Source organism: Nomascus leucogenys, chromosome 22a (genome assembly GCF_006542625.1).
Source record: "Nomascus leucogenys isolate Asia chromosome 22a, Asia_NLE_v1, whole genome shotgun sequence".
Taxonomy (NCBI): Eukaryota; Metazoa; Chordata; class Mammalia; order Primates; family Hylobatidae; genus Nomascus; species Nomascus leucogenys.
The window spans coordinates 129,002,952-129,015,391 of record NC_044402.1 but is presented as its reverse complement, the minus strand read 5'-3'; the positions used below and the strand labels follow the sequence as shown (position 1 = coordinate 129,015,391).

Sequence of the window (12,440 nt, the reverse complement as noted above, 5' to 3'; positions counted from 1 at the left end):
AAATACCAGAATTTGAAAACCCGGAAAAGATGATCTTTTTGCTTGGGCTTTACACACCTACAAGAAAAATGCCAGCGTCCTAAACCTCCACGTAATATACTTGTAAAAAAACTTGACTAATGGTAGCAGTCACTAAAAAGTGCAAATATAGAATCATATGGTAGTTGCATGTTTAGTTTTTTTAAAAAGTGATAAACTGTTCTCCAGACTGGCTATATCATCTTAACATTCCCAACCACAATGAACGAATGATCCAGTTTCTTTGAATTCCAGCCAACATTTGGTATATCTATTATTTTTTACTTTAAACATTCTTACAGAGGTGTAGTAATATCTTATTGTGATATTAATTTGCGTTTCCCTGATGCCTAATGATGCCGAAACTTCTTTTCATGGGCTTGTCATCTGTCTCTCCACTTTAGTGAAATGTCCATGTCATATGACCATTTATTAATTGGTCATTTTTCTATTGAAATTTTATATATTCTAGGTAACCTGCTCGAGTCCCCTTCCACACTGTGGAAGCTTTGTTCTTTCATTCTTTGCAATTACTCTTGCTGCTGCTAAAAAAAAAAAAAAAAAGAAAAAAGAAATTTTATATATTCTATACACTAGTCCTTTGTTGGATGTCATTTGCAAATATTTTCTTCAAGTTTGTAACTTGACTTTTCATCCTCTTAACAAAGCAAAGTTTTAAATTTGATGGAGTCCAGTTCATTAATTTTAATTTTATGGATCATGCCTTTTGGTATTAACTCTAAGAACTGTAAGTCTAGTTCTATATACTCAACACTTTTCCCTATGTTTTTTCTTTTTTGGTTTCACAGATTTATGTTTTACATTTACGACTGCAATGCACTTAGAGTTCATTTTTGTATGAAGTATGAACTAAAAATAGCTCTTGGCCTAAATCTAAAATATAAATCAATAAAAGTTCCAGAAGAACACATAGCAGAAAATGTCTATGACTTTACATTTAGAAAAGTGTTTTTAGATTTGAAACCAAAAGCATGATCCATTAAAAAAATTGATCAATTGGACTTCATTAGAATTAATAATACTGTGCAATAGTCACTGTTTAGAGAATGAAAAGGCAGGCCACAACTAAGATAAAATATTTGCTAATCATGTATCTGAAAGGAATTTGCATCCAGAATACATAAAGCACTCTAACAACTTGCTAATAAGGAAACAAACAACCCACTTATATATTGACAAGACTTTGGAAAATACATTTTCGCAACCAAACTTTGGTGAGGATAAGAAGCAAGTGGAATGCAAAATTGATTTTGCCACTTTGGAAAATGCTTTCATAGTTTTTTTTTTTTTTTGAGATGGAGTCTCGCTCTGTCTCCAGGCTGGAGTGTGCAATGGCGCAATCTCGGCTCACTGCAACCTCCGCCTGCCAGGTTCAAGCTATTCTCCTGCCTCAGCCTCCCTAGTAGCTGGGACTACAGACACGCACCACCACGCTCAGCTAATTTTTGTACTTTTAGTAGAGACGGGGTTTCACCATGTTGGCCAGAATGGTCTTGACCTTCTGACCTTGTGATCCGCCCACTTCAGCCGCCCAAAGTGCTGGGATTACAGGTGTGAGCCACCCCGTCCAACCATAGTTTCTTTTCAATTTAAATATACACTTACCTATATGACCCAGCAGTACCATTCCTGTTGTTACCCCAGGAAAATAAAAATGTATGCTTCTAGAAAAACATGCGTGAATGTTTCTAGCAGCTTTATTTATAGTCACTAAAAACTAGAAACAACCCAGATATTCTTCAACTGGTGAATAAATAAACCATGCATACCCATATGATGGAAAACTACTCAACACAAAAGAGAAACAAATTAATGATTCATGTTGATATGGTTTGGCTGTGTCCCCATCTAAATCTCATCTTGAATCGTAATCCTCATAGTCCCCACATGTAGTGGGAGGGACCCATGGGAAGTAATTGAATCATGGGGGCAGTTTCCCCCATGCTGTTCTCATGATAGTGAGTGAGTTCTCACGAGATCTGATGGTTTTATAAATGTCTGGCATTTCCTCTGCTTTCACTCACTCTGTCCTGCCACCCTGTGAAGGTGCCTGCTTCTCCTTCACCTTCCGTCATGATTCTAAGTTTCCTGAGGCCTTCCCAGCCATGTGGAACTGTGAGTCAATTAAACTTCTTTCCTTTATAAATTACCCAGTCTTGGATATTTCTTCACAGCAGCGTAAGAACGGACTAATACGCATGTGCAACATGGATGAATTTTTAATTTTGGTATGTGAAAGAAGCCAGGCCAAGAGGCCACATAGTGTAATTTTCCATTTATATGACACTCTCAATCAACAATGCTGCATAGATGGAAAACAGATTGTAGTATTCAGGGTTAGAGTTGCAGGAAAGGGTATTACAAAGGGGCAGCATAAGAAAACTTTGAGGTGATAGAACTGTTCTTTATGATACTATGCTGGTGGATTCACAACTCTAGGAGTTTTCACAACACACAGAACTGTACACCACAAAGAATAACTGTCTTCTATACAAGTTTTAAAAGTTGACCAAGATACAGAGGGTACCCAAGATGGATTATAGACTGTGACAAATGAATCTAACTGTACTAAAAATAAGTGATATGACAACATTATATTTGTACAGAAGTAAGGAGCTGACCTAAGTAACTTTGAAAAATATTGTTTGACTACATATTGGAATGTTAAAAATAAAAGTACACACTGTATTCTAGTTAGTAAATTTGTAATAAGATATGAGTTAGCAATGCCGTAACTTCTTTATAGTAGGGCTGAAAGAAGTAACTAAGTGTACTATGGATAATAAAAGCTGGTTTGAAAAAAAATTGAAATAAGCCAAGATGAAATGTAAGAATCTACCACGGCCTGGCACGGAGGCTCACGCCTGTAATCCCAGCAGTTTGGGAGGCTGAGGTAGGGGGGATCACCTGAGGTCGGGAGTTTGAGACCAGCCTGACCAATATGGAGAAACTCCGTCTCTACTAAAAATACAAAAATTAGCCAGGCGTGGTGGTGGGCACCTGTAATCGCAGCTACTCGGGAGGCTGAGGCGGGAGAATCGCCTGAACTCAGGAGGCGGAGGTTGCAGTGAGCCAAGATCGCGCCATTGCACTCCAGCCTGAGCAACAAGAGCGAAACTGTCTCAATTAAAAAAAAAAAGGAATCTACCACTGTGGAGTTGTGTTGGAGTTGGAGGTACTAGTGTGAGCTCTTGTTTCTGTAACCATACAGTCATATAGTCTACACAGAAAGCAAGAGGGAGCTTTGCACACATGCTGTATTAAACATCAATACATGAAATGTAAATAGTTTTGAAAAAGGCACTTAAGTCAAAAAAAAAAAAAAAAAACTAACCAAAGACATGACAAGGGGCTTTGAAGAAAATACTAAAATGTTATTGAAAGATGTTAAGACGACTTATATTATTTTCCATTGCAAATTTAAGCCATTCACTTGTAGACAACACATAAAGCAGAATCAAAAAAGAAAAGATTTTAAAATACTAAAAATTTGTTTGAATGAATATTTCCCTCCACAAAATAAATATTCATGATGATTTTTCTTGCATTAATTAAAGTTAGTAATTTAACAAATGGGGTGGAATAGTATTCACAAAATAAGTAATAATGGGTACAGGGCTCAATTGAGTTGGTTTAAGGAATATGATTCTTTCCACAGGCTGAATTGATTAAACCAGAGATAATCAATTTGCCTAAATGAAGAAAATTAAGATGAATTAACAAAGCTATTTGTATAAACAGGTGGTGTCAACAATGGTTGAGAGACAAGCTTTGAGCTGAGACTTGCTGGGTTTGATTTCTTGAGCATCTGTGGAATCAGAGAAATAACAGCACTTGTCTTCTAGAATTAACAATTCTAATGAAGTAACAAATGTGAAGTGTGAAGCATGATGCTGGCACATAGTGCCCGGCAAGTAGTAACAATTAATAATATGACTACCATTAATTAACTCAATTGAAAATATCCAGCAACTCTAGGGATATGAGAATGTAAATAGTCCTGTAAATGATTAAAAATATATTATCAAAACCCTGCATCTACTTGGAAAGAACTCTCTATTGCATTACTCACCTATCCTAAACTTGAGTACTTAAGAAAAGGAACTTAGAGTACCTAAGATACCTCCTGGCTTAACTTTTTACATAAGCTCAAATAAATTATTGCTACTGCTCTTTCATATTCCACAACACTGTTGTTGAATGCATTATTCCACAGGGAAAGTTGACATCCTTCTATTAAATTACACATTTAAAAAAATTGGTAGAAAACAGTAAGATCGTAATTTCCCATCACAATCCAACATTTGAAAAATATCCCGAGTACGATGCTGCTTTTGCATTAATGCCATATTGAAGAAACAAACTTTTCTATGCAAGAATTGACAATATTCATCATATTCTTTTAGGAGTCTCCAGGTTTAAAACGTCAAGTGTCTTTAAGTATGCCAAATTTTGACCTAGAAATATTTTAATAGCACAGATTTTTAAATTATGCATTTTCTATTCAAGTAATAACACTGAATAGCAATAAATTATAAAATCATCACTATTAAATAATCTAATATTGGCTTATTCATGAAATAGACTTTTCATTGAATAAAGCAAAACTTCATATTATTTTTACATGCAGTTCAATACAAAACTATTATCTAGAATCTCATACAGGCCATGTCTATTTTTATTAATTTAATGAAAAGAGAATGGATGACATAAAGTTAAATAAAGATGACCTTATTCTGCTCTGGGGATTTTAGTCTGCTTTTCCAACTCACATCTCTATGAAGAATCTGAGTTTCAGTTGTGTTTGTTAAAAATAATAAAAATTAATATTATTTTCATATATATTATTCTGTATGTGTATAAACACATATTTTATACACACAGATGTATGTTGTGTTAGAATGACAAGGTGAAGGAGCCAAAATTAACACTGATTTTCTCAGTCATTGTTTCTATGGAAACATGACAGCTAACAGAAATACATAAAATCTGAACTCCTTTGCAGTAACATTAGTATAATTGTCTTACTCTTGACAAAGGAAATAGTATTGCTCATGCCTATATTTTCAAAATTATGTTTTCTAAATGACCCAAACTATTGGCTCATTTAGAAACTATCTCCTTTCCAGTTGAGAACAAATTCAATTTTTATTAAAGTGAATTTATTTTAAGTTTCTCCTTGAAAACCCTATAAGTCATGCATAATATAAGGCACATGAATTATAGTCTGTGAATAAAGCCTGTAACCACCTAATACAGTGTCCTGTGGAATGTGTTCACAATTAAATTTTAAACTCAAAGATTTAAATGGCAAACACTTAATACCTTTTTTGCTGGTTATATAATTCATTGATTTAGGAGTAAAAATTGAAAATAAGTTGAAAGATAACCTGCAAAATACATATAAGGAATTACATAAACCTATGGCTACTGACTACAAACACAGCCATGGCATGTACTGTCTGTGGGCACCATCTCATTACAAAGGTAGAATAGGTGTCCTCTTGGCTCACAGAGATGAAAATATTTATTATCTGGACTTTTACAGAAAAAAAAGTTTGAATAAAGTATGCCAAAGTATATTCACTGTTTCATTGTTGCAATACTAAAAACTTGGAAATAACCTAAATATATTTGAGATAATGAATGAATAAGTAAAAAAAAAATTTACAAAATGGGATCTTACATAGAGAAAAATGAATAAACTTGCTATCTATGGAAATGCATTTGATATGGACACTGGAAAATATAGAGTGAGAAAAGCTGTATGTACTATGGTACATTTTCACAAACACCATTTGTAAAGGTCTTAAAAGAAGAGAAATCAATATTTTATGTAATAGCTTTTTAAAAATGTATTGGAATGATTAATATCAAATCAAAGTAGTGGCATCTGGTGAAAGGGGGAGGAAATGGTTGTTGAGACTTCAAATGTATTTTAATGTTTTATATCTTATTTCTTATATTTTAAAATGTTTTGAATAGGAAAAATAAAACAAAAGAAATTTAACATTTAATTAACTAAAACACAAAATTTACAATTAATGTATCCCTATACAGTATTTCACTCATTATTTGCTTAACGAATGTCACATTTAATTAGAATGTTGAATTTGCCACATTTACTGAACAAAATTATCATGAATGTTTTAGAAATATTTTCTCAATCGTTATATTCCAAGACATCAATTGCTTATGTTTTCAGCTCTGTATATTGTCATGATTAATTTGATAAAATGACAGCCTACCTTCTAAACACAATGTATTACTAGAAACAAATTTTTTAAAACCGATAAACTTACTGCCTTTTTTCTAAATTTAAAGATAGGTTTGTTCATATAAATTGAAATGTTCCTCCTGAGTTTTTCCCTGTAAAGTTTGACTCTTTGCCTAAAGATAAAAAAGCAGTTTCTGAAAAGTCATCTCTCTAATCAAGTATTTATATTAATCTAATAATATTTTATTTTATTTTTGAGACAGTCTTGCTCTGTCGCCCAGGCTGGAGTGCAATGGCGCGATCTCCGCTCACTGCAACCTCCTCCTCTCAGGTCCAAGTGATTCTCCTGCCTCAACCTCTCAAGTAGCTGGGATTACAGGGGCCTGCCACCACGCCTGGCTAATTTTTGTATTTTTAGTAGAGACGGGGTTTCGCCATGTTGACCAGGCTGGTCTCAAACTCCTGACCTCAGATGATCCTCCCGCCTCAGCCTCCCAAAGTGCTGGGATGACAAGCATGAGCCATCCCACAGGGCCTCTAATTAACATCTTAACCTATATTGTTTTAATGTTCCTAGGAGGAAAAAAATTGAATATATGTTTTACAACTTATCAGAAATAAACTTTCTTTTGATGTTTGCTCAGTATCCTGAGAAGTTAACCTAATCAAATAAATAAGCAAGGATTTCAATTCACAGATTATGTTATCTAAAGTATGCAGTTGAGAACATTTATACCTCACCTCTCACCTCATTTCCTAATCCTTATGTCTGTGTCCCAAGAAGTTAGAGACCAAGAATAAATGATTGTGAAAAATCACTTCTTTTTGGAAACGAGCAAAATTAACATCTCATAAAACACCAGTGAAGAAAAATCCAATTTAGCATCTTGACGGAAGCCCAAAAAACTATTTTATTTTGAGCAAAAACTCAGTGAGCCACATTATCTGCAAGAAAGGAAAGAGACTGAAGAAAATTTTTATAGTAAATATAATTCTAGTATCCTGTTTTTAAATGTCAAAGAAAGTAAAAATAAAAAAACATAAGATAATCACATTCTTCTGTTCCTGCTTTCAGTATGATCATTTCAGCTGTAAATTCAGCAATGGTAACTCAAAACAGACAATTAATGAATAAAGGTAAACAAACTCTTTATTCTTAAGTTAACAGAAGTTTAAAGTAAAATTTTCGGTTTTGGTCAGGTGCATAAAAATGTGGAAACATTGCTTTGTTTGAGTAACCACTTAATGTGCAGAACAAATTTTCTCTCTAGAATGAGTACTTGTGGCAAGGGTAAATGAGGGGACCAAATGGACAGGAAGTGAGATGAGTCTTACAATGGAGTAAAACTCAGAAATGTCTTTTCAGGACAGGAGTGAGAATCATTAATAGAGCTAGGTCCTAAAATAGAATGGGGATGAGGCTCAGGGGTAGCAAGAAACTCATGGACAGGTAAGGTTCAGATGTGGAATGAAATTCAGAACTTAGGAAAAATGAAAGAAGGCAGGAGATAAAAGTTCTCACTGATCAGAAGAATGGGAAAAGATGCTCTTGTAATCTGAAAAGCATGGGGAAATTCACCATTATTTTTTTCTCACACTTCGCTTTCGCTGCTTTGCCCCATACAAGATCTAGTCATGAAAGTATATACATAAAGGCTAAAACTCCAGGTTTTTGGAAAGTGTGTGGATGAAAGGGACCCTTGGCAGCCAAAGACTTGGGAAACACATAGAGAAGGGGAGCTGGAGAAAATTGCCCTTTTTAAAAAAAAAAAATTAAGAAATGGAGTCTTAGTGGAGCCTGTGGCTCAGGCTGTAGTAAAAAGGCACAATCACAGATCACTGCAGCCTCAAACTCTTGGGCTCAGATGATCCTCCTGCCTCATGCCCCTGAGTAGTTGAGATTACAAGTGTTAGCCGCCATGCCCAGAAAAAAACATATACTTTGAATGGAGTCCTGAGCTCAACCACAAGCGGCAAATGCATGGAACTGACCTAACACAACATAGTAAAGCTTTGACAATTGACCTATGGTACAGACCACTGCCTAGGTCTCAGAGAAACCCCAAAGGCACACACAACAGAGCAGTCGAAAATAGCACAGCAAAGGATTTTATAAACAAAAATGACATTCAAACAATAGTCTACAGATGTGGATTGGTACTCATAGTCTGAATGCAACCAAATCGACTGCATATTAAAAGAAACAACATTCTCCAGAAAATTACAAAGGCAGCAGAATTTTATTACATACTATTCAAAATGTCCAGGATATAATAAAAAATATTTGATATATGAATAATCATAAAAATATCTCAAGGGATTAACTCTTAAAGGAAATGACAGTCAATAGGCAGATGCTAAACCGAAACTGATCAAGATGTTGGAATTATTCAAAAAAGACTTGGAAATTAGAATTATAGTTATGGCCCATGAATTAAGAGTGAACACTCTTGAAACAAATAGATAGTTGTCAGGAGAGAAACAGAAGAAACAGAAAAGAATAAAATGGCATTTTTTTTTTTGAGTCAGAGTTTTGCTCTGTCACCCAGGCTGGAGTGCAATGGCGCAGTCTCAGCTCACTGCAACATCCGCCTCCCAGGTTCAAGCAATTCTCCTGAAAATGGCAATTTTATAACAAAGAAATGAATTAGTGAGAATTTTAAAATTCACTGAAAGAGAGCCATAGCAAAATGGAAATAACAGAAGACGGAGTCGGCAGACTTGAAGATAAAAATCAATAGGAATTATATCATCTGAAAAAAAATTGGGAATATTATAAATAGCCTCAGAGACTTGTAGGACATTATCAAAAGGTTATTCACGTTGTCATTAGAATTGTGAAAGGAGAAAAGATAGAGATTGGTATGGAAAAAAAGTTTTGATTTAATAATGGCTGAAAACATCATTAATTGGATGAAAGACAATCCTACAGATAAAAGAAACTCAGTCAGCCTCAAATAGATTAAACTCAAAGAGAACCACACCCAGATACATCATAATTGAAGTACTGAAAATCAAATATTAGGAAAAATCTTAAAAGCAGACAGAAAAAAAATGGCATTATGTAGAGAGCAATGAAGATTCAAAGGAATACACATCTCTCGAAAATAATCATGAATGCCAGAGACAGTGAATCAATATTTTGAAAGTGCTAGGGAAAACAACAACTCTGTCCTTCCAGAATTCTATATCCAGTGAAAACGTACTTCAGGAATAAAAACAAAATAAAGATACTCAAACATGGTAAAAAAAAATAGACAATTTGTCACAAGTACACCTGTTCTAAAAGAAAGGCTTAAAAAAAAAGTTTGTATGCAGAGAACCATTGACAAAATAAGAAAACTTGGAACTTCAGAATGAAGAACCACCAAAATGATAAAAATATAAATAATTGTAATAGGCTGCTTTCTCGTCGAGATTTTAAAAAATGTGTATCACTACTAAATGGGAAAAGTACATCATATGTCACTATTTAACATGGTTTTCAATGTTTACAGATATGACACATATGACAAGTATAACATAAAGGAAGGAACGAAAGGACCTATAGGGTGATAGCTATTTCTATCACACTACATCAGGTAAGACAGCTACATCTTACTTGAGGTGACAAAATATGATCTCTAAGTAGACTGTGAAAAGTTAGACATGTACATTGTAATCCCTGATAAAGCATTAAAAATTACACAGAAATAATCAAGATTTTAACAGGTTGATTCTAAAATTCACATGAAAAGGCAAAGGAATTAGAATGACCAAAACAATTTTGAAAAAGAACAAATTTGCTCTACTCACACTACCTAATTTTAGGACTCACTATAAAGCTATAATGATCAAGAAAGTGTGGGAGTGACAAAAGGATAGACATATTGATCAATGGAACATATAGCAAGTCCAATAATTCATCCACACAAACATAGTCAATTCATTTTTGATAAACGTATAAAGCTGAATCAAGATTTTAGATTTTATCATACTTACAAACTTTTGATCTGTGAATGTCATTGTTAAGAGAATGAAAAACAAGCTAGGAAAAATATTTTCAAATTACATATTGAACAAAGGATATAAATCCAGAATATGGAAAGAACTCTTAAAACAACAAGGGAAAAAAGCTCAAAAGTTTGTAAAATATTTTAACAGACACTTCACCACAGAGTACCTATGAATGATAACTAAATACATAAAAATATGTTAAATTTTATTAGTCCTTAGGAAAATACAAAGTAAAATTATAAAAGGATACCAATACACACCCAATAGAATGGTGAATATTTTTTTAAATGCCAATACCAAGTGCAGACAAGAATCTGGAGCAACTGGAAATCTCATACATTTTTAATAGGAATGCAGAATGGTACTATGGAAAATACTTTAACAAACTTATTTTATAAATAGACACATATATGTTTCAGTAATCTTATTCTTCGGTACTTACACTAAATAAATGAAAATATATTTATACAAAAACCTGAACTCAAGTGTTTATAGCAGCATTATTTATAATCACCCCAAACTAGAAACAACCTAAATGTTTTCGTCGGTTAAGTAGGTAAATGGATAAACAAAGCTTGGTACAGTTATACAATGCACCTTTGCTCATCAATAAAAAATAAACAAGCTGCTAATACACACGACAACACAGATGTGAAAGAAGACAGACTTAAAAGGTTACATACTGTATGATTCCATATATATGACATCCTGGAAAAGTGAAAACTCTTACGATAAAGAACAGATCAATGGTTTCCAGGGGTAAGAAGTGCGTATAACATTTGACAAAAAAGAAATAGCACAAGGCAATTTTTTTTATTTGAAAGAACTATTCCAGGGAGCTGGCAGCAGAGGAGCCTGGGACATGGGCCCAGGGCGGGGATGCACTGTCGAGGGGTGGGAGCTGGTGCCATCACCACAAAGAAATTTACCAAGGCCAGCCAGGCCCTGCAGCTTATGCCTGTAATCCTAGCACTTTGGGAGGCCAAGGTGGGTGGATGACCTGAGGTCAGGAGTTCGAGACCAGCATGGTCCAACACGGTGAAACCCCGTCTCTACTAAAAATACAAAAAATTAGCCAGGCGTGGTGGCATGCACCTGTAGTCCCAGCTACTCAGGAGGCTGAGGCGGGAGAATTGCTTGAACCTGGGAGGCAGAGGTTGCAGTGAGCCGAGATAGTGTCACTGCACTCCAGCCTGGGCAACAGAGCAAGACTCCATCTTAAAAAAGAAAAAAAGAAAGAAAAAAGAAAAGAAATTTTCCAAGGCCAAGTATAAGGAGTGAAGGACGGTCTTGGCTGAGGACCAGCTAGCCCAGATGTCAAAGCAGTTGGGCATGTTCAAGACCAACCTGGAGGAATTTGCCAGCAAGCACACGCAGGAGATCCGGAAGGATCTTGAGTTCCATGTGCAGTTCCAGGACATATGTGCAACCTTTGGGGTGGAGCCTTTGGCCTCTGGAAAAGGATTTTGATTTGAGATGCTGGGTTTGAGGGATTTTTATAAAGAACTAGGTGTCTACATTATCGAAGCGTGCCTGGTGCTGAGCATTGGAGTGGAGGTCCGATAACTCTGGAGGAACTATATCAACAGGTGTTAAAAGGAAGGGGTAAGTTCACCCAGGATGTCAGTCAAGATGACCTGATCAGGGCCATCAAGAAACAAGGCACTTGGCACTGGCTTTGGCATCATCCCTGTGAGTGGCACTTACCGCATTCAGTCTGTTCCAGCTGAATTCAATATGGATCACACCATGGGGCTGCAACTGGGTGAGAAAAATGGCTATTGACTGTCAGAGAGATCAAAACCAGTCTTAAATGGGAGACTGAGTGAGCGGGGCAAGTGCTGGAACACCTGCTGAGAGAAGGGCTGGCGTGGCTGGACTTACAGGCCCCAGGGGAGACCCACTACTGGCTGCCAGCTCTCTTCACCGACCTCTATTCCCCCAGGAGATTACAGCTGAGGAGGCCAGAGAAGTCCTCCCCTGACTGTGGAAGGGCACACAGCAGCAGGCAGGGAGAAGCAGGGAGGCCTATTGGCCAATAAACCTGGGCAGTTTTGTTTATTAAAAAAAAAAAATAGAAAAAAAAAGCGCCCCTCGAAAAAGAACTATTCTGTATTTTGATTATAATGGAGGTTACATGACTATGCTTTTGTTAAAACTCTACATCAAAAATTTGAATTTTACAATA

At 35.5% G+C, this 12,440-nt stretch overlaps 1 pseudogene; it reads left to right on the top strand.

Annotated features, from left to right (window-relative positions):
- Positions 1-11,131: 11,131 nt before the first annotated feature.
- LOC100582994 lies at positions 11,132-12,236 on the top strand (annotated as a pseudogene).
- Positions 12,237-12,440: the final 204 nt, after the last annotated feature.